We start from the raw sequence: 22,667 nt of genomic DNA, 5'->3' as shown, positions 1-22,667 counted from the left end.
GAATGATTAAATGGTTTAATCATTTATTTATGGCAAGGATTAATTAATATGTTAATTAATCAAACGAATAAGTTCGTTAAAGACCTCGGGATAGTTTTGGACCTTAAGGCCCAATGGGCTTCGAACGTCAAGCCCATTAACTTAAGTTGTATGACAACTTAATGAATAATGATTCACAAAGGCCCAAACAACCCAAATACACCCTAAGGCCGGCCATATTGTTAAGGGTAGTGAACTTGGACTTATTTACAAGTTTGCCACTCAAATGAATAAAGGTATAAATATGACTTTATAGCCAAAATTCATTTAGGGTTTGTTTTGGAGAAAATTGGAGAGAACATGTCTCTCCATTTCTCTCTAAAGAGGCCGGCCACCTTGGGGGGTGCATCTTGCAATCCCACTACTCCAAGGTCACTCATTTCTTCTCCAATCTCTCCTTGGTGAAGAGACTTAGAGGTTCTCAATTTTGGGAACTTGGAGAAACCTATTCTTCCATCCAAATCCATAGATTTTAGATGCAAGGAATGAAGGCCCTCTCTTTGGGTGATTAGCCTTTGCTTATGCAAAGAGGAATCTACAAAGGTATAAGTTTCAACTCACTTTGTTTTGAGTTGAGTTTTGGTTCACCAATCTACTAGGCTTTGAATTTCTTGGTTAATGTTTTGTTTTTAAGTGCATGCTAGCATGATTCCGCCTTTAATTGTTAATTGCATGCTTATAGATGTTGCTTAAATGAACATGTTTTCACAAAATATTCCTTCAAGTGGTATCAGAGCCTAGGCCTAGTAGTTGGTGAATCCTTTTGGGTTTTGTAGTTCATAGTTTGTGATTTAAAAGTTGTAATATGTTACAAGCTTTATTCTTGTTTTTGAATGTAAATTTTGCTAGGAAATTTGCCATCTCAAATGTTGTAGATGTAGTTCATATGAGCATGAATATTGGAGCTAAAATTTGGTGCCATGCTTTTGGGAATTTTCGGCCAAATACAAAGGGTGATTTTTGGGTTCTTGTTTGACTTGTTAAAAGTGTTTTCAAGTGACTTTTGGAACCCCTATGTACCCTAGTTTGGTTAGATGTTATTTCCCTTAAGTTTAAATGGTTTTGGAATGTTTTTGGGTGAAAATTGTTCATGGAAAAATTTTGGATTTTTCATGAATGTTCTTCATTGTTCTTGACATTTTTGCCAAGAACAAAAAAAGGTTTGTGTTTTGATTCAAAGTTTTGATTAATTTCATAAAGTCTTTGTTTTATGTTGGTGGGTGTGACTTATCTATCAAAAACATTTATTGAAATTTTGAAAGGTGATAGAAATTGTGATGGGTGTGTAAGTACACACCTTACACACCTTACAAACCACTTGCATGTATTTATGTCACAAACCACTTGCAAGGCTTTATGAATTTGTTAAAAAAAAAATTTCAAAATTTTGTGGACTAACACTCCAAAACCGGCCACCCTATTATTAGGGTTCTTTTGGGTCTTTTATGCAATTACATAAAGTTTTGATACTTTTGTGTATTTGCACTTTGACCCAAAAGTTTACGTTTTTACGTTTAGGTCCAAAAACGCTAAAGGACAAATTGTTTTGCTCCTTTAATGAAGTTTTTGCATTGATTAAATTTTGGGTTCTATTGTAATTACATGAAGTAGTGGACTTTTGTGTCTTTACAAAGTGACCCCAAAAGTTTTGCAATATAGCCCAAAAGTTGAGGTTAATTGCTTTATGGCCCAAATAAGGTAGAGAACAAAATTGTTTTGTCTCTTTAAATGAGAATTGGATTTTCATTTTGTTTAGCTCCATTTAAATCAATTTTATGGATACAAAAACCAAATGAAAATGTTGCATTCAATTTAATTAGTTAAAGTGTTAATTAATTAAAGGGTGATTATGAACCTAAGCCTAATATAATTGAGCTATGTGAAAGGCCGTTTCAAATTTGTTTGAACCATGGGAATGTGTAGATTAGATTTTGGTTGTAATTTGATTTGATCAAATGTTGTAAAAGGGCTTAAGCTCTTCTTTACTTTAAAGTAATTTGTTTTATGCAAATGTTGTAATGAGCATAAGCTCACCTTTACTTTGAAGTACTTCTTTCTTGCTTTATATGATATGCATGAAAATGAAGTAGTTGGGTCCAACGCCCCTAAGACAACACGCCTTAATGTGATTAAACGCGTAACTAAAATCAATCTCCATCCCTAGACTGAGATTCAACACAAGGCTCGTGTTGAATCTAAACAAAGGTTCATAATCATCCTAAGGCCCTAAGGCAACTATATAGTCCATCAAATGAATGCAAAGGTTATGTTAGTAGTATCATATACTCTTGCTTTAAAAACCGTTTTATAAGCATAGTGGGAGTATTATATACAACTAAAAACAATCATATGGACCAATAGTTGTAATAGGACCAAAATAGTTTTAATAGAGATTAAAATGTATGTTTATATGTGATGAGACCTAAAACCCTCAACCAAACCATTATTAAGTTGATAAGCGTGAGAGTGCTTAGAACACTCTTTCGTAGGCCTTCCACCATGGTGGGATCCAATCGTTTATGACTTGTACACCGGCTTCACCCTATCATGGGGGAGTACAAAGTGCATGCTTATACTCAGGAGGAATCCATACACATATGATGAGGTGAGTGTAGGCAACGAGGATGGCCGACATCGTATCATCGTGAGGCTATTCTTGAACCCCTTCACGCACTAAGCATGGTGGGAATGACTTAACTAAGTGCAATGGAGCCAACATCATATCATTGTGAGGTTACATTCTCTAGAGGCCAAATAAGATGGGTACTTGCATTAGTTGCAAATGAGTAAGCGTACTCTCTCATTATTATTGTTGCTAGCCAAACATCGTATCATCGTGAGGTGGGCTTGGTAATAGTGAGCCTCCCATAACCTACTAGGAGTTTCATCCAAAACTCTCGAATTCCTTTGAGGGATATGGAATTTGCCAAAAATAGTGGGTGGTGCTATTTGATTTAAAGACCCGGATCAAATGGCTTAAAATCAATCAATTTATATTCGTTATGTATTTGTTTACCAATATATTTGCAAACGCTATCCAACACTTGACAAATAAAACCGAATGTTTTAGTTTCCGGACTTAGTACCACAATCCCAAAGAATGTCTTATAAAGATTGCATATGTATCTAAGTAGTCTCATCCTCACAATCTTCCTAATGATAATGTATCATTGGAAGAACATGTTAGAAAAGTCTATCATGAAGAGGACAACACAAACAACCAATGCTTAATCCTTTGTTAAATGAACAAAGGAACTTACGAAGATTAGCATAATGACAAGGACACTTTTAGTGTTATTAGTTCTTCACTTACAAATCGTTGTATGAAGAAATAATAGTTGCTTTGAACAACCCTTAGTCAATGCAAACACTAGTGCTTGTTTCTTTGTTAAATGAACAAAGAACTTGAGAAGAAAGCACAAAGGCATGGACACTTAATGTGCCATGACTCTTCACTTACAATTTGTTGTATGAAGAAATAAGAGTTGCCTTGTACAACTCTTGAAAGTTTGTAATTATGTTTAGAACATAATGGTTGGTTGACAAAAATAGTCCATTAACATGGACTTATAATGATTTTGAATCATTAAGTGTTGAAGTGATAAACCACTTAATGAGACGGAAACTAGGCAAGGACTTCACCTTTGTGTCCCTATCCTTATGGTTCACTAAGTTTATTGTAAACTATATAATGAACAATAATCACATGCTCTCCAAAATGTTTGATGTGTATAACACAATTGAAATAAGTTTCAAGAGAGATAGTGGGAGTTTAGGGACCATGACTATTGTAGTCAAAGGAGAAGTCAAATGAAGAAGATTAAATTAACTCCAAGGGAACAAACTTTCTTTATGAAAGGATGGACATTGGAAAGGGTATTTGCAAGAAATATCTTGTAAGTGTCAAGAACACACCTTTCGAAGGTGTTGTAAATTGTTCTTGAATAGTTCAAAACAGTTGGTTCTTCTACTTGAATGCTTGATTCCGTATTAGTAACTATGTTTTACAACCGTTGTAAAAGTGTGACTAATAAGAAGTAGAAGATTAATGAGAGAAGAGAAAGTACTTCACATTCGAAACGTGAATCAAATGTAGATCTCTGCGAAAGCAGATGGTACTTACTTCCTCATATGAACTACCAAAGAAATTGGAAAAACATAGATTGTCTTTATATTCCAATTTTAAGGAACTAAATTCCGTCACTATGTGAAATGGATAAATGTTTTGTTTGAGAAAACAATGTTCTTTATTAATCAATGATTGGATTATGGTAATCTAATTAATTATCTCTATAGTAGAGATAATATGGTAGTGTTAACTGTTTAGAAAATAATGATGCTTAAAACCCAAAAGGTTGCAAGGTAGTGACTAATCCCAACTAAAGTTATGATACCTCTAAAACATAAATTACGAGTTGGTCATAGATGGACGCTTTGGATTGTTAGATCCGGATCCAATACCTTCTTGTTAAAATTGTATAGAGGCGAAATGTTTGAGTCTTTATTCTTTTGGAAAGAAGAAAGAATCACAAAGTTGTTGAGGTTAATTCACTTAGATGTTAGTGGCACTTGTCCACAAACATAATACTACTCATGTTGGATAACATTCACCGAAGATCACTCTCGGTTGGACTATAGTTTATTTTGAATAAACACAAGTCCGAATACTTTGCAAAATGTTTCAAAGAATTCAAGAAATGTAAGTTGATGAGTAAGATATCTAAAGTATTTACCTCCTTAGATTTGATCCAAGGAAAGGTAACACTTTAGATGAGTTTCCTTGAAAGATATCAAGGAAAATAGCATCATAAGATAATGTATTTCTCCATTAGGAGAAGAACGAACTCGAATAAGATTTAGTTCGTTAGATGTTATCTATTACCCATATATAGGATATATACTTCTAAAACAAAATGATTGTCAATGAGAAGATCTTCCAATATTTTCATGACTCCATAAGATGTAGTTGGAAAGAAAAACAAATCTTAAAACATGTTAAGATTTGGGGTTGTGTGTTAATAAACAATATTTGTTTGATAACAATCTTGTAGGATATCCTTAAATTAACTTTTGGATATCGCTTCTATAAACCAACTAACAAATGTTGTTTTGTTGGGTAGTTCATTGTAATCCTACAATGTGATTTGCCTAAGAGCAAATGAACGAGAGATAGAACTCAAAGAATAGGTTCTTTGAGAGACAAGAAAGTAATCAATAAATATAACAACCTAGTTCCTATACCAAAAGCTCCAAGGTAGTCGAGAAGGATTTATAAACCGTCTCAGTTGAATGGTTTGAACTTTATGACTATGTCATAGAGTTGCACCTCTTAATTCGAAAGAAATAAGAATGAAAATCCTTATGACTACATTGAGTGTATATATGATATATACTCAAGGAAATGGTAAAGTACCATTTGACCCGAAATAATGAAACCTTTATAAGCTAATTGGTAGCTTAAGGTCACTACAATCAAAGAGAATGGTTGACTTTGAAGAAACCATCTTTGAGATAGTCTTGGTTTCAATTAATTCGAAGGTTGCTAGCTACAACTAAATGGTGATTCAATGTTTGGACATAATATGGGTTTTACGAAACCATTATTAAGATAGTCTTGATAATATAAGTCTAAAACTTTGAATCACAAGACATGTAAGTTGTATAGATCCATCCATCATGGATCTTAGCAAGCTAATGGGAGCTATAAGCGTCTTATGAGAGAAAGGTCAAATCGTTTAATTTCTCATAAAGATGTAAATGAATCTTTTGTTTACTAGGTTTACAAAAGATTAGTGGGAGTTAATCATATTCCTAAATTTGTATATATATATATATAAATAAATATATATGTGATATATATGAATATATATATATGATATATTAATTTTGGAAATGAAAAGAATATTTCTTCGTTAAAGTTATGACTTTAAGCATTCTATAACGATAGAATGTATATGGGAGACATAGTCTATATACATGGGATGGAAATCTATATTGATAGATTTCAAGATATAATTGGATTATATCAAGCCCTAAATAATAGACAAGAGATGCTAGGAAGTTTCTCATATGATGATAAACTTCAATCAAATGGACAACTCTAGTAAGACTAAGAAGTTGCTCTTCTCAAAGAGAACGTACTCTTTGATTCCCAAAGAAATAATGCGTAAATAGAATCCTTTATGCATACGCATAAAGGTGATTTATGTATTTCATATTGTATGAAAAACATTGATATGAGTTGTACCTAGAACGGTACAAGATGATATCAATGCAAGCCCAGGATCAGAACCATGGCAACTGTCAAGTGAGTCCTTAAGTATTTAAGAAATACTAAAGGATAAATTCCTCAAAGATCGAGGAAGAATTAGAGTAACGTAATGGAAGCGTAAATGTATTAGATTATGAATCTAATCCATCATTGGATGTTTCTTCATTATGAATGAAGAGATAAACAGATATCTCTTTATTATGACTAAAGAGATATTTGGATGGAAACATTAAAGTAATGACTTTAGTGTGTTCCATTATGAATGCAAAATATATTGCCATATAGAAGTTTGCAACAATGTTGTTTGGATGGGAAAGTTCATTTGTGAACTCTCTATTCGGTTCCAACCAGAAAGTGTATCTAGTGTACTGACACTATGACACTAATGGGGCGATAGCTCAAGCCTGGGAATCAAGGTCTCATCAAGATCCGAACTCATATGAGAGACTGAACCACATGATTGAGAATCATGTATAATGGTGACGTCGTTATTCTCAAGGTTGCTTCTATGGATAACATATAGATATCCATTGCCTAGGCCTACTACTCAGCCATTTATGAAATGACTGCAGAAGAGGTATCATCACTGATGACCAAGCTGATTGGCTCTAGTGCAAGTGGGAGATTGTTGGAAATGTGCCCTAAATCCAATCATATGATGATACTTTACGGACATTTCACATGTTAAACTAATCTAGTTTAACTATAAAAGGCAAAGATTATTGTTTGAGCCGTCTCATATAAATGTTATATGCTTAAACGATAAAGTCCAAGGAATATGTGATTGGGAGAATGTAATCTAATGAAGTTAGATTCATGAGACTATTCTTTCGTAGACACATCCTAAATGTTCCTGATCATAGGATTGCCAATTGGGCATTGACAGTCCGTCAAGATCGGTACGTGCTATGTCTTCTCTCAGGGAGAGTGACTAGTCTCGAGTCATTGGTGTGTTTGACATCAAGACAAGTACGTAGGTGCTCAGTAAAGAATGAGTTCACTGAACGCGATCAACGAAGAGTTCTCATACTCATGTCACATGAGAACTCATGGTTGGGATAATGCAAAGTAGTCATTTGACCTGAGGCATCATAGTTGTCTTGTGGTTAAGTCCTTGATCTTTGATTATGTCAAAGTCACTCCATCAGGAGAGTGTCCACGGCATAGTTGGGGTTAAGCCACTTAGCTATGGAGGCAAGTGAATGCGCAACAAGGGATCTCTAACCTTCAAACCGTTTAAGGGAGAATACTCTATGATATGATTAAGAATCTTTGGCCAAAGTATGAATGAGATTTAGGAAAACGTTCCAAATCACATTCAAGGTAATCATATAAGCACACGAATCACATTGGATAGTAGACATGAATAAATACACTATCAAACCAAACAATGTGGTCAAGAGTATTGTATTAGAGAAAGACCGTATTACATTTGTAATCCCAAACTGAATAGGTTTTCTCTACCTCTTCTGATTAGCTTGGGTAACCATGATATGCTGCAAGGTGTCACTCATGGTTTGTGGAAGCCCTAAATGTGTGTAATCACTAAAGGGAGAATTGAAAGTAAGTTTCAATTCACAATCGATGTAAAATGGTTTTGATAGGAGCATATTTATGCGCCTTAGTTGAGCTTGTTCTTGTACATTTATAGTGTTTTTACTTAGTAAAGTAGTCTTTTAAGCTAGTTTTATGTGTTTTCAGGTTCTAAGGGCAAAGTATGCAAAAGGATGCATTTTGGAGCCTTTTGGAGCAAAGTTGAGCTTGGAATGGATGTCATATGCTTGGAGCCAAGAGGATGGACGAAATTGAAGATTTGAAGATGATGTTTCCTACTTGAACAAGGTTTCCTAGTCGAAGTAGGAAAGCGCCTAAGTGAAGATGGAATCCTAGTTGAATTAGGATTCCTAGTCAAAATGGGTTTCCTAGTTGAATTGGGATTCCTAGAAGATGAAGATTCCTACTCAAACAAGGTTTCCTACTTGAAGTAGGAAAGTTAAATCCAAATGGCATCAAGTTTCAGAAACAAAGAAGTTTTCCAAGTCCAAGAAGGAAAAGGAATCCAAGATGAAGAAGGAGAAGAATTCCAAGTCAAGGGAGGATTTTCACATGTTTTCCTAATGCTAGAAGGACTCCTAAGTGTTGTAGAACACAAATGAGAAGTTTCTAGAGTGTTCTCCTCCTTGCCGTGAGTTTCCTACATTTCCTATCAGTTTTGGGGCTTTCTAGAAGCCCTATCCCTAATCCCTACATTGGTGCTGCACCCTAGCTTCTAGAAATCTGATTTCCTTGCCTTGCAAGGCTTTCTAGAAGCTTTATCCACCTTATCCTATCCCTGCCGCACCTAGGACCCCTTTTTCCTTGCAAAATCTGATTGTTTAGACTTATTTCCTTGTGGATTTGGGTTATCCAAGTCCATATCTGATTACCCTAGGGTTTTAAGTGCCTATATATACTCCTATTAACCCCTAAATCAGATCACCACTCACCATAATTCACAATTCACTCCAGAAATTCGTCCAAACTCTCTCCACACCTTTGCCGCACCATTCCCTTCCCCTAAACACTACTACATCCCTCCATAACCATGCATCCATACACCTAAGGTCCTAAACCTGTCCCTAGACCCTTGCCGCACCAAGGAGGAGGAGAAGGAAGCTCGGAAGTTCATGCAATTCAAGTTCGCGTCGCTGGAATTTCTAGGTGTTTCTTTTCCTTTGATTTCAATGTTTAAATTCAATTCTCTTTGTTTTGTGCGTATGAGGAACTAAACCTCCCCTTGGCTAGGGGGGGATTCGAAATACATGTTTATGCTTGCGTTATGATTTGATTACTTCTAATTACGTTTCATAAGTTGTGAATTCAATTTACTTATCTATGTGAATTACATTGATTTGTGTGTGTTGGTTGAGAGTGCACACTTAATTATCATGCATGAATTGAATGCTAGGATATAAGGAAATTTCACCTAATCATTATGGAATTATATTCACAAGTAGTAAAGGTTGATGATCTCAATCGCGTTAAGTAAATTCTTGGCATAAGTTTCATGCAATCATAGTAACAAGTGCTTCGTCAATGCTTATGGTTTTCATAGAACTTAATGATTCTTGCTTGTATCTCTATTATGCAATCATGTAGGGGACTTGTGGGGAATGTTTGGGTTGTTGTATGCAATCATCCAATTCAATAACGTTAGGAAAATCTGAAGGTTAATTTAAGCGAACCTAATTAACTTGGGGCATTGAGAATTCATGGTTTATTGAAAAGCAATTAGAGATCGTTTTATATGCAAGTGTGACATGTGTGGAGATGAACCCCTTAGCTAGCCTTCCATCCATCCATTTAAACCAAATTCGTTTTAGAGTCTTTTCAATTTACAAAGTTTTGTTTTGTTTTCAAAATTCGTCCAAAATCAATCCCCCTTTAGTTTTATGTGTCATATTAGTTAGAAACCCATTTAGTTTGTGTTTTTAGGTGTCTTGAGTCAAGTTTAAACCAATTTTCGTCCAAATTCTTCCCTAGTGTCCAAAACTGCCCAGAAAGTGGTTTTAAGGCAGTTTTAAGGCAGTTTTGAGTGGTTATTTGCTGTTTTGAGTCTTTTGGGTTGTTTTAGTGTTTTAAAGTTTAGTTTTACATTCTTTGAGTCTAGTTAGTGTTTTAAACTTGTTTTTACGTTTTTGAGTCAAGTCCAAGTGATTTTGCAATCCCTCCTAATCCCTGGCCTAGAACGATCCCTACTTACATACTTGCTACAATTGATAAAAAGAGGGTTAATTTGTGTGTCAACATAATTTTCACATCAGGTTTTAATCGCCCACTGCCTCGCTAAAAGGAACCTAATGGATCGCACACCGTGTAAGGAGGAGATTGAAGAAACAATGGAGATGAGTAAGAATGATTAAATGGTTTAATCATTTATTTATGGCAAGGATTAATTAATATGTTAATTAATCAAACGAATAAGTTCGTTAAAGACCTCGGGATAGTTTTGGACCTTAAGGCCCAATGGGCTTCGAACGTCAAGCCCATTAACTTAAGTTGTATGACAACTTAATGAATAATGATTCACAAAGGCCCAAACAACCCAAATACACCCTAAGGTCGACCATATTGTTAAGGGTAGTGAACTTGGACTTAGTTACAAGTTTGCCACTCAAATGAATAAAGGTATAAATATGACTTTATAGCCAAAATTCATTTAGGGTTTGTTTTGGAGAAAATTGGAGAGAACATGTCTCTCCATTTCTCTCTAAAGAGGCCGGCCACCTTGGGGGGTGCATCTTGCAATCCCACTACTCCAAGGTCACTCATTTCTTCTCCAATCTCTTCTTGGTGAAGAGACTTAGAGGTTCTCAATTTTGGGAACTTGGAGAAACCTATTCTTCCATCCAAATCCATAGATTTTAGATGCAAGGAATGAAGGCCCTCTCTTTGGGTGATTAGCCTTTGCTTATGCAAAGAGGAATCTACAAAGGTATAAGTTTCAACTCACTTTGTTTTGAGTTGAGTTTTGGTTCACCAATCTACTAGGCTTTGAATTTCTTGGTTAATGTTTTGTTTTTAAGTGCATGCTAGCATGATTCCGCCTTTAATTGTTAATTGCATGCTTATAGATGTTGCTTAAATGAACATGTTTTCACAAAATATTCCTTCACTCGGGGATAGTTTTGGACCTTAAGGCCCAATGGGCTTCGAACGTCAAGCCCATTGACTTAAGTTGTATGACAACTTAATTCACAAAGGCCCAAAAGCCCAAACAAAACCCTAGGGCCGGCCATTTAGAGAAGGGTAGTGAACTTGGACTTATTTACAAGTTTGCCACTCCAATGAATTAAGGTATAAATATGACTTTATAGCTAAAATTCATTAAGGGGTTTTGTTTTGGAGAAAATTGGAGAGAACATGTCTCTCCATTTCTCTCTAAAGAGGCCGGCCCCTTGGAGGGTGTATCTAGCCATACTACTACTCCAAGGTCACTCATTTTCTTCTCCAATCTCTCCTTGGTGTGGAGACTTAGAGGTTCTCAATTTTGGGAACTTGGAGAAACCTATTCTTCCATCCAAATCCATAGATTTTAGATGCAAGGAATGAAGGCCCTCTGTTTGGGTGATTAGCCTTTGCTTATGCAAAGAGGAATCTACAAAGGTATATACAATTTCAACTCACTTTGTTTTGAGTTGAGTTTTGGTTCACCAATCTACTAGGCTTTGAATTTCTTGGTTAATGTTTTGTTTTTAAGTGCATGCAAGCATGATTCCGCCTTTAATTGTTAATTGCATGCTTATAGATGTTGCTTAAATGAACATGTTTTCACAAAATAATCCTTCAGTTAGATCATTCACTCCCATTTCAACATAACCTTCATCCAAACATATCCATTCATCTTCACATCCATTCCTCCATACAAACAAACCTTCAAACACTCACCAACACCTTGTGCCGTAGCAAAGGAAGGGAAGGAAAGTGCTTGGACGTGCTTGCTATCCAACTTGGATCGTTGGAGCATTTAGGTGTTTTCTTTCTTTTGTTTCTAATGTTTAAATTCATTTCCTTTTGTTTTGTTGTAAATATGAGTGGCTAAACCCCTCTTGGCTAGGGGTGATTTCAAAGTCGTGATTATATGTGCAATATAATTTGATAAATTCTAGTTATGAACTCTTGAATCGTGAATGCAATTGGCTTAACTATTTGATTGATAACTTATTTGTATTTGTTAATTAAGGGTCGACACTTAATTGGCATGCATAAATCCATTGCTAGAATATAAGGAAGTTTCACATAATCGTTACAAACTTATATTCACATGTAGTGAAGGTCGCTTATAAACGATCGCGTTAAGTTCAATTCCTAACATGAGTGACATGATGTCATAGTTGCAAGTGCTTTGTCAATGCTTATGATTTTCATTAAACGTTATGATCTTTGATTATATCTCTATTATGATGTCATGTAGGGAACTTTAGAAGAATGTTTTGGGTTGTCGAATGATGTCATCCAATCCAATAAAACAAGGAAAATCTGAGAGTTAATTAGTGATGTCACGGTTAATTTGGAGCATTGTCGTTCATAATTCAATGAAGTAGTAACTGGAAATCGAGTTGTTTGCATACATATCATGTGTGGAGAAAAAGCCTCTAGGTATCCCATCCATCATCTTATTTCTCAAATTTGTTTTACAATCTGTCTACTTTTTCATACTTGTTTGTTTGTTTCAACTTCGTCCAAAACTCACTCCCCCTTTACTTTAGTGTGTCTAATTAGTTAGAATCTGTTTTAATTTGTGTTTTTAAAATGTTTTGATTCAAGTAAAAGTCAATTTTTGTCCAAATGCATTCCTAGTGTCTAGTTTAAGTTTATTTAGTTGTTTTAAGCTGTTTTGAGTATTTGAAGTTTGCTTTGAGTCTTGTGAGTCTTGTTAAGTATTTTTTTTTAAGTTTAATTTTATGTTTTTGAGTCAATTTAGAGGTTATTAGCAAGCCCCCCTAATCCCCGGTCCAGAACGATCCCTACTTATACTTATACTACAGTTGTCAAAAGAGGGTTAAATTTGTGTGTTAAGTTAATTTTCGCATCACGGCACATTGTTATATTTAAAGGGAAAGATAGCTAAAAACCCTAATTAATTTTGGAGACAGATTTGTACACCAAAATCTCAAAGAACAAGGGTAATTAAATGTTAGAATCAAAGAGGAAAAGGGTAACAAGGGTGAGGCAAGGAAAAGAAAATGGGAAAGGTGTTTGCCTTGCACAGCAAGGGAAAGGGAAAGGGAAATGTGGTGTGGCAAGGAAAGGAGATAGGACTAGGTCTTCTATAATCATTATTTGAGTGTCCTAAAATAATTAGGGATCCTCTTTTGCAGCTGAAACCTAGGCGGTGAAGGATTAGGAAAGGAAAAGGACAAAATAAGGTAACTTTGGCTAACATTCCTTCTTTCTTGTTGGATTCCTTGATTTCTTTTGTCTTGAATTTATTTCCTTCATTTCTTTGCTCATTCCTAGCCTCCTTTGAACTTCAAATTTGTCCATCCACCTTGCTCCATACATGTGCTATCCATTCCAAGCCCAAAACTGCTCCAAAATGCACCAAATTGCACTTTCTTGCTACTTTAGCCCTTTGGACCTACAAACACACAAAAATAACTTAAAATATTAAAATAACTAGGAACTAACAATATAAATGCAAGAAAGCAATTTAACTAAGTCGCATAAATATGCTCCTATCAGTCGGGGAAGAAGAACTAAGTTTGAGAGATGGGCTGCAATGGCGTCAGTGTTGGAAATGTGCCCTAAAGCCAATCATATGATGATACTTTATGGACATTTCACATGTTAAACTAATCTAGTTTAATATAAAGGGCAAAGATTATTGTTTAAAGCCGTCTCATGTAAATGTTATATGCTTAAATGATAAGTCCAAGGAATATGTAATTGGGATAATGTGATCTAAAGAAGTTAGATTCATGAGACCATTCTCTTTCGTATACATATCCTAAACATTCCTGATCATAGGATTGCCAATTAGGCATTGACAGTCCGTTAAGATCAGTACGTGCTATGTCTTCTCTTAGAGATAGTGACTGGTCTCGAGTCATTGGTGTGACTGATACCAAGACAAACTTGTAAGTGCTCAATAGAGAATAAGTCCACTGAATGCAATCAACAAGGAGTTCTTATACTCATGTCACATGAAAACTCATGGTTGGAATAATGCAAAGTAGTCATTTGACCTGAGGCATCATAGTTGTCTTATGGTTAGGTCCTTGATCTATGACTATGTCAAAGCCACTCCATCAAAGGGTGTCCACGGCATAGTTGGGGTTAAGCCACTTAGCCATGGAGGCAAATGAATGAACAACAAGGGATCTCTAACCTTCAAACCGTTTGAGGGAGAATACTCTATGATATGATTAAGAATCTCTGGCTAGAGTACGAATGAGAATTAGGAATTCATTCCAAATCACATTCAAGGTAATCATATAAGTAAGAGAATCACATTGGATAGTAGACATGAATAAACTATCAAATCAAACAATGTGGTTAAGAGTATTGTATTAGAGAAATACCGTATTGCATTGTAATCCCGAACTGAATAGGTTCTTAACCCTTTTTTATTAGCTTGGGTAGCCATGACACACTGCTAGGTGTCACTCATGGTTTGAAGAAGCCCTAAAGGTGTATAATCACTATAGGGAGAATTGAAAAGTAAGTTTCAATTCACAATCAATTTGAAGAGTTTGTTTTAGACCCCGGGTTATTTTTGGGCCCCAAGGCCCAATGGCCTTTAAATGTCAAGTCCAATAACTCAAGTTGTATGACAACTTGAAAAATACAAAGGGTATGAAAGCCCAATGAACCCAAATGGTAGGCCATAGAGAGTGTGAGGAAGAGTTGGTTTTAATGTCAATTATGCCACTCAATGTAAGTGGCTATAGAAAGGAAATTATAACCCATTCCCTCATCAAGGGTTTCTAAGAGAGAAAAGAGAAAAACACAAAAAAATTCTCTCTTCTCTTAGGAGGCCGGCCACCCTAGGAAGAATGGATTAGCATCCATGATGCGAAATATATAAGCACACAAATTAAACCCTCTTTTTATCAAATGTAGTAAAGTATGTAAGTAGGGATCGTTCTGGACCGGGGATTAGGAGGGATTGCTAAACACTTGAAAACTGACTTAGAAACGTAAAAACAAAGTTTAAAACACTAAACTAGACTCAAAGAATGTAAAACTAAATTTTGAAACACTGAAACAAACCAAAATACTCAAAACAGCAAACAAACACTCAAAACTGCCTTAAAAACACTTTATGGGCAGTTTTGAACACAAACACAAATTTGGACGAAATTGGGTTACAACTTGAATCAAAACACTTAAAAACACAAACCAAATGGATTTATAACTAATCTAACACTTTAAAATAAAGGGGGATTTGGTTTTGACGAAATTGAAAACAAGACAAAACTTTGTAATTAAAACAGATTGTAGAACGAATTTGAATGAAGCTTATGGATGGAAGGCTAGCTAGGAGATTCTTCTCCACACATGTCACACTTGCATACAAAACGATCTCCAATTGCTTTTCGATAAACTATGAATACTCAACGCCCCAGATTAACCGTGAATTGCACTAATTAACCCTCAGTTTTTTCACAAGTTATTGAGTTGGATGATTGCATACGACAACGCAAAACATTCCCTACAAGTTCCCTACATGAATTGCATAATAGAGATACAAGCAAGAATCATTAAGTTCTATGAAAAACATAAGCATTGACGAGGCACTCGTTACTATGATTTGCATGAAACTTATGCCAAGAATTTACTTAATGCGATTGTGACTAGCAACCTTCACTACTTGCGAATATAAGTTCATAACGATTAGGTGAAACTCCCTTATATTCTAGCATCAAATTCATGCTTGAAAATTAAGCGTGCACTCTCAACCAACATACACAAATCAGTTTTTATACGAACGGATAAGTAAATTGAATTCACAGCTTATGAAACGCAATTAGAAGTAATCAAATCATATTGCAAGCATAAACATGGTTTCGAATTCCCCCCTAGCCAAAGGGGGGTTTAGTTCCTCATACTTAAAAAACAAAGAGTATTGAATTTAAACATTGAAAATAAGGGAAAGAAAACACCTAAAACGTTCCGGCAATCCTAACTTGAATGGCATGCACGTCCAAGGCTTCTCCTCCTTCCTCTTTGTTGCGGCATAAGGTTTTGGGGACAGGTTTGGATGGTATTTGTATGGAGGAATGGATGGGAGATGGTATGGTGGTGTTTAGGATGGATGGAGGGTGTGGTAAAAGAGAGAAAGATGGCTGAAAATGTGTTTGTGATGTAGTGTATGAATGTGTAGATGGGTTTGGCTAAAAGAATGGATGGAGAATGGGTTGTGTGGCTGATTGTATTTTTTGATGTCCCCTTATGTTCTTCCCTTCACTCCCTATTTATAGAAGCTCCAAAGCAAAGAATCACTCAAGTGGCTTCAATAAACAATACAAACAAAAACCAAAATGATGCAAAAACAGCTAGTTTACATGCTCTTTTATCATTGTGTCTTGCCTTTAACAAAAGGCAATCATCCCTCTCTTGCTAATTTAACTCCTTTGTCGCTGTCCATGTGCCTTCATTCTTCAATTTCTGATGCATTTGCCTTGTATTCCATCCCTTTTCCACATGTACTAGCTGTTAAACAACTTTCACACACATGTTTTGCATCATTTCATCTTGCAAACATCAACTTTCGGCCACTTTACACCTCTACACACATGCTATGCATCATTTCAGCTTGCAATTATGTTTGTAGTTGCTGAAAATGTGAATACAACTTGCAAAGCAATCCAACAAATGGCATCTTTCACTTCTTTTCCTTTCAAATTGTTCCTTAAGTGTATGTATCTGCACACTTCCACACTTCAACTTCATTATTCAGATTTTTGCATGTGTTGAAACCCTTTTTAAAACACCAAAAACGTCCATCCCACTTGCTCCATATGCATGCAATCCATTTTGGCCCAAAATTGCTCCAAATTGCACCAAAATGCACTTTCTTTCCAACTTTGTTATTAGGACCTGCAAACACACGAAAATAGCTTAAAACACTCTTATAAGCAATAACTAAGTAAGTAAATGCAACAAAACATGTTAACTAAGTCGCATAAATATGCTCCTATCAATCCATCTCTTCCTCAATGCTCTCCTTGGTGTGGAAACTTAGAGGTTCCCATTATTGGGAACTTGGAGAATCCATTCCTTCATCCATATCCAAGAAGTCATGGAGCCAAGAAGCAAAGTTCCTCCATCCACATCCATGCAGCCAAGGAGCAAGGAGACTAAGGAAAGAAGGCCCTCACATGGGTGAATATCCTTTGCTAAGCAAAGAGGTGCTTCAAAGGTATAAAAGTTTCTCAACTCTTTTCTTTAAAATTTGAGTTGAGTCTTGGTTCACCACAACTACTAGGTCCTTAATTTCATGGGTAAAGTTTTATTTTTGAGTGCATACAAGCATGATTCCACCTTTAATTGTTAATTGCATGCATAGATGTTGCTCAAATGAACTTGTTTTCACAGATTATTCCTTCAGTCAGCAGAGAAAAAGGGAGGAGAGTGAGGGTATCGAGAAAAAACAAGGAAGTAGAGAGAAGTGAGGCGAGGAAGAAGATCAATAAATACATAGAAGCTTGCGCGAATGAGGCTTTGTCGCGCAAAGTTACAAACTTCATCGCGAAGTTTTTTAAAATTTTCGCGAAAAAAAAGGCACCTTAACTTTCAGACACTTGCACGACGCCTAGATTTCGTCGCACAAATATCCTTTGCGCAATGAAATATAGGTATTCGTCGCACAAGTGTATGAAATTATTTTTTTTATTTTTTATTTTTGTCAAAAGACAGACTTTATTTATGACTGTATTTATAATCTAATCGAAATGTTTACATCCATAGCAAGTGTCTAAAAATTAAATCCCCACATAAAATTAAAACGCTTGTGCGACGAAAAAGTGTTGTGCGTCATGCAATTATGTTTTAAAATGGGCTTTTTTTTAAAGAATTTTGATTAAAAGTTTATTATAAAATACTAATAAAACAAATTTATTTACAAAGTAATTCACATATAAAATGCATTAACCATTTAATGTATTTTACAACAAAAATTACAAATAAATTGCATTAATCTTCATCCGAACTATAATAACTTTCACTTTCGTAGCTATCATCATTTTCAATGTCCCATTCTTCATCATCATCAATAGATATGTCACCATCATCATTTGTGTGCATTGGACCATCGTATCACGGAAGATTACCGAGGTCAATTGTGATTGATTGAATCAATATTTTGATTGAAGATACTCATTCTATCTGAAATGTTCCTGGATAAGATTAGTATCTCAGAGTGTTTCCACACCAATTTCAATCGAGGATTCTAGACGTTGGTTAGCGACATTGTCGATGTCGTCGTTAGTTGGGTCTTGTTCTGGTATAACATACACGCTCCTATAATCCATCTTCTAAACAATTTTCCAACCCTTCTCGGCTTTAAGGTCTTCTAGATACAAAATTTGTTTTGCGATGTTTGCTAAGATGTAAGGGTCGTCATTGTACCAAGTTTTGGTAGTGTTCATTGATAGTAATCCTGTTGGAAGTATGCCCACAAAGCCACTCATTTGATGTAATAGCTTTTGGAATACTTATTGTATTAAACTACTATATGTTTAATGAAGGGCAAAGCTTATTGTTAATCACTATTTATTGTATAATGTGTTTAAGTAATAAGGGAATCCAAGGAAAGTATTTAATCTGAGAGAAGTAATCTAAGTAACTTAGATTAACGAGACCTTTCTCTTATGTTCATTCCTAAAACATTCCTAGCCATAGGATTGCCAATTGGGCATTGACAATCCACTAAGGTTAGTATGTGTTATGTCAACTCAAGCGTGAGTATGACTAGTCTCAAGTTATTTAATGTTGGACAGTAAGACAAACACGTAGGTGCTCAAAAGGGTAATCGAGTACACTGAGCAACGATCAAAAGAGAGTTCGAACATATATGTCATGTAAGAACTCGTTAGTTGCAATATGCAAAGTAGTCCTTTGACTTGAGGCATCATAGATGTCTAATGGTTAGGTCCTTGATCTTTGATCATGTCAAAGGCATTCCATCGAGAGTGTCTATGGCATTGTTGGGGTGAAGATATCTAGTCATGTAGGCATATGAATGCACAACAAGGGATCTCTAACCTTCCATGGTGGAGGGAGAATACTCTAAGATATGATTCGGGAGTCTTTGGGCAAAACATATGAATATGACTTAGGAAGCTTGTTCCAAATCATATTCAATTGAATCATATAAAGAAGTATCACATTGGATAGTAGACATGAAACAAACTATCACTCAAACAATGTGATTAAGAGTATTATATTAGAGAAGGACCGTATTGCATTGTAATTGTAACTGGATAGGTTCTCCAACCACTTCTACTTAGCTTGGGTAGCCATGACATACTGCTAGGTGTCACTCATGGTTTGTGGAAGCCCTGAAGATTAGCAAACACTAATCTTTTGTTGGAAATGTGCCCTAAAACCAATCATGTGATGATACTTTACGGACATTTCACATGTTAAACTAATCTAGTTTAATATCATGGGCAAAGATTATTGTTTTAAGCCATCTCATATAAATGTTATATGCTTAAACGATAAGTCCAAGGAATATGTAATTATGAGAATGTAATTTAAAGAAGTTAGATTCATGAGACCATTCTCTTTCGTATACATATCCTAAATGTTCCTGATCATAGGATTGCCAATTGGGCATTGACAGTCCGTTAAGATCAGTATGTGCTATGTCTTCTCTTAGTGAGAGTGACTGGTCTCGAGTCATTGGTGTGACTGACACCAAGACAAGTACGTAGGTGCTCAATAAGGAATGAGTTCACTGAACACGATCAACGAAGAGTTCTCATACTCATGTCACATGAGAACTCATGGTTAGGATAATACAAAGTAGTCCTTTGACCTGAGGCATCATAGTTGTCTTGTGGTTAGGTACTTGATCTTTGATTCTGTCAAAGTCACCCCATCCGCGGGTGTCCACGGCATCGTCGAGGTTAAGCCACTTAGCCATGGAGGCAAGTGAATGCGCAACAAGGTATCTCTAACCTTCAAACCGTTTGGGGGAGAATACTCTATGATATGATTAAGAATCTCTATGAATGAGATTTAGGAAGTCGTTCCAAATCACATTCAAGGTAATCATATAAGTACACGAATCACATTGGATAGTAGACATGAATAAACTATCAAACCAAACAATGTGGTCAAGAGTATTGTATTAGAGAAAGACCGTATTGCATTTGTAATCCTAAACTGAATAGGTTCTCCACCTCTTCTGATTAGCTTGGGTAACCATGATATGCTGCTAGGTGTCACTCATGGTTTGTGAAAGCCCTAAATGTGTATAATCACTAAAGGGAGAATTGAAAGTAAGTTTCAATTCATAATCGATTTGAAATGGTTTTAATCGCCCACTGCCTCGCTAAAAGGAACCTAATGGATCGTACACCATGTAAGGTGGAGATTGAAGAAACAATGGAGATGAGTAAGAATAATTAAATGGTTTAATTATTTATGGCAAGGATTAATTAATGTGTTAATTAATCAAACGAATAAGTTCGTTAAAGACCTCGGGATAGTTTTGGACCTTAAGGCCCAATGGGCTTCGAACGTCAAGCCCATTGACTTAAGTTGTATGACAACTTAATGAATAATGATTCACAAAGGCCCAATTAGCCCAATAATACCCTAAGGCCGGCCATTTAGAGATGGAGTGAGTTTTGGACTTATTTACAAGTTTGCCACTCCAATGAATTAAGGTATAAATATGACTTTATAGCCAAAATTCATTTAGGTTTTTCTTTTGGGGAAAGGATGAGAACATAAGCTCTCCTTTCTCTCTAAAGTGGCCGGCCTCCTTGGAGGGTTTAGCTAGCAATCTTACTACTCCAAGGTCACTCATTTCTTCTCCAATCTAACCTTGGTAAAGAGACTTAGAGGTTCTCAATTTTGGGAACTTGGAGAACCATTTCATCCATCCAAATCCATAGATCTAAGATGCAAGGAATGAAGGCCCTCTCTTTGGGTGATTAGCCTTTGCTTATGCAAAGAGGAATCTACAAAGGTACAATTTCTCAACTCACTTTGTTTTGAGTTGAGTCTTGGTTCACCCAACTACTAGGCTTTGAATTTCATGGTAAATGTTTTGTATTTAAGTGCATACAAGCATGATTCCGCCTTTAATTTGTTAATTGCATGCTATAGATGTTGCTTAAATGAACATGTTTTTCACAAAATTTCCTTCATCTTTAACAAAGGGAGAATTGAAATGTTGTTTCAATTCACAATCAATCGTTAAGAGTAACAATCGCCCACTGCCTCGCTAATTGGAACCTAATGGATCGTACACCGAGTAAGGAAGAAAGTGAAGAAATATAAATGAAATGGATAAGCAATTAAATGGTTTAATTGAGAATGATCAAGATTAATTAATTAGTTAATTAATTTTACGAAATGTTCGTATTGGGCTTTTAAGTTGGTTTTGGGTTTCGGGGCCCAAAAGTGTTTTGGTCCACAAGGCCCATTATGTTTAAGTTGTATGACAACTAAAACAAAATAGGCAATTAGCCCAATAACAAAGACAAGGCCGGCCATAAGGGTGAGTGGATGCAAACTTGAATTAATTACAAGTTTGCCACTCACATGTGATGTAGTATAAAGTCAACTTTATAGCTTTTTCTCATTAGGGTTTTCTTGAGGCAAAGAAGAGAAACATTTTCTCTCTTTTTCTCTAAAAGGAGGCCGGCCACTTAGGGAAGAATTAGCTAGCAATCTTTTCTTCTCTAAGTCATCCATTTCATCTTCACACCTCATCCTTGGTGTGGAGACTTAGAGACACCAAATCTTTGGTGTTCTTGGAGATCCTTTCCTCACATCCTCAAGGAGCAAAGGAGTATCAAAAGGAAGAAAAACACAAGGAAGATCCAAGGAGCTAGGTGGTGACTTGAAGGCCCTCCACTTGGGTGAATCCCTTGTGTAAACAAGGATGAGCTTCAAGGGTAATGAATCTCTAAATCCTTCCTTCTCTTTAATATTGTTAAAGAGTCTTGTGGTTCACCATTCACTAGGCTTTGAAAGTCATGGGTTTTAGAATTGTTTTTTAATGCATGTCTACTTTAATGTGTTATTAGTTTGCATATGTGTTCAAATGTTCTCACATGTTCTTAGCTAGGACAAAATTTTTCCTTCAAATCCATGATCTTGTTTAACACTTCCCTGCCTATTTCGGTTTGTATCAAACCATCGGCACTTAAATAAGATCACTTGGCATCGGTCTTTGTAAATTAATTGCATGACACTCGTTAGTTTGCCATAGAATTCAATGTTTGTACTTTCGCTTCCACCTAGGACATGAACACTGTTGTTTTGCATAAACAACTTGTCATCTCGTGCAACCCCTAAGAACTTGACACCGTTGACATGGCAACCCGAGAACAATTCAACACAAATCGGTTTGAACGCCAAGTTATATAACTCTTCACTGTACTTTGGGGAATTCGATGCTTTCAATTGATTCACTTAATATTACACAAACATTTAAATTTGTTAGTTCGAGCAAAATAATTGGTACAATATACATGTCCAATACAAAACACTTCAAACTTACATATTCCAGAAAACATTGCGGAAACAATTCACGGTGTTTCTTGGCATACAAATGTGAAGGATATGTCTGCTTCATCATATCTTCATGCTCATCTATGTATGACAATGTCTCGTCACAATTTTTGAG

Source organism: Malus domestica, chromosome 14 (genome assembly GCF_042453785.1).
Source record: "Malus domestica chromosome 14, GDT2T_hap1".
Classification (NCBI taxonomy): domain Eukaryota; kingdom Viridiplantae; phylum Streptophyta; class Magnoliopsida; order Rosales; family Rosaceae; genus Malus; species Malus domestica.
Note: the sequence above shows the minus strand (reverse complement) of the source record.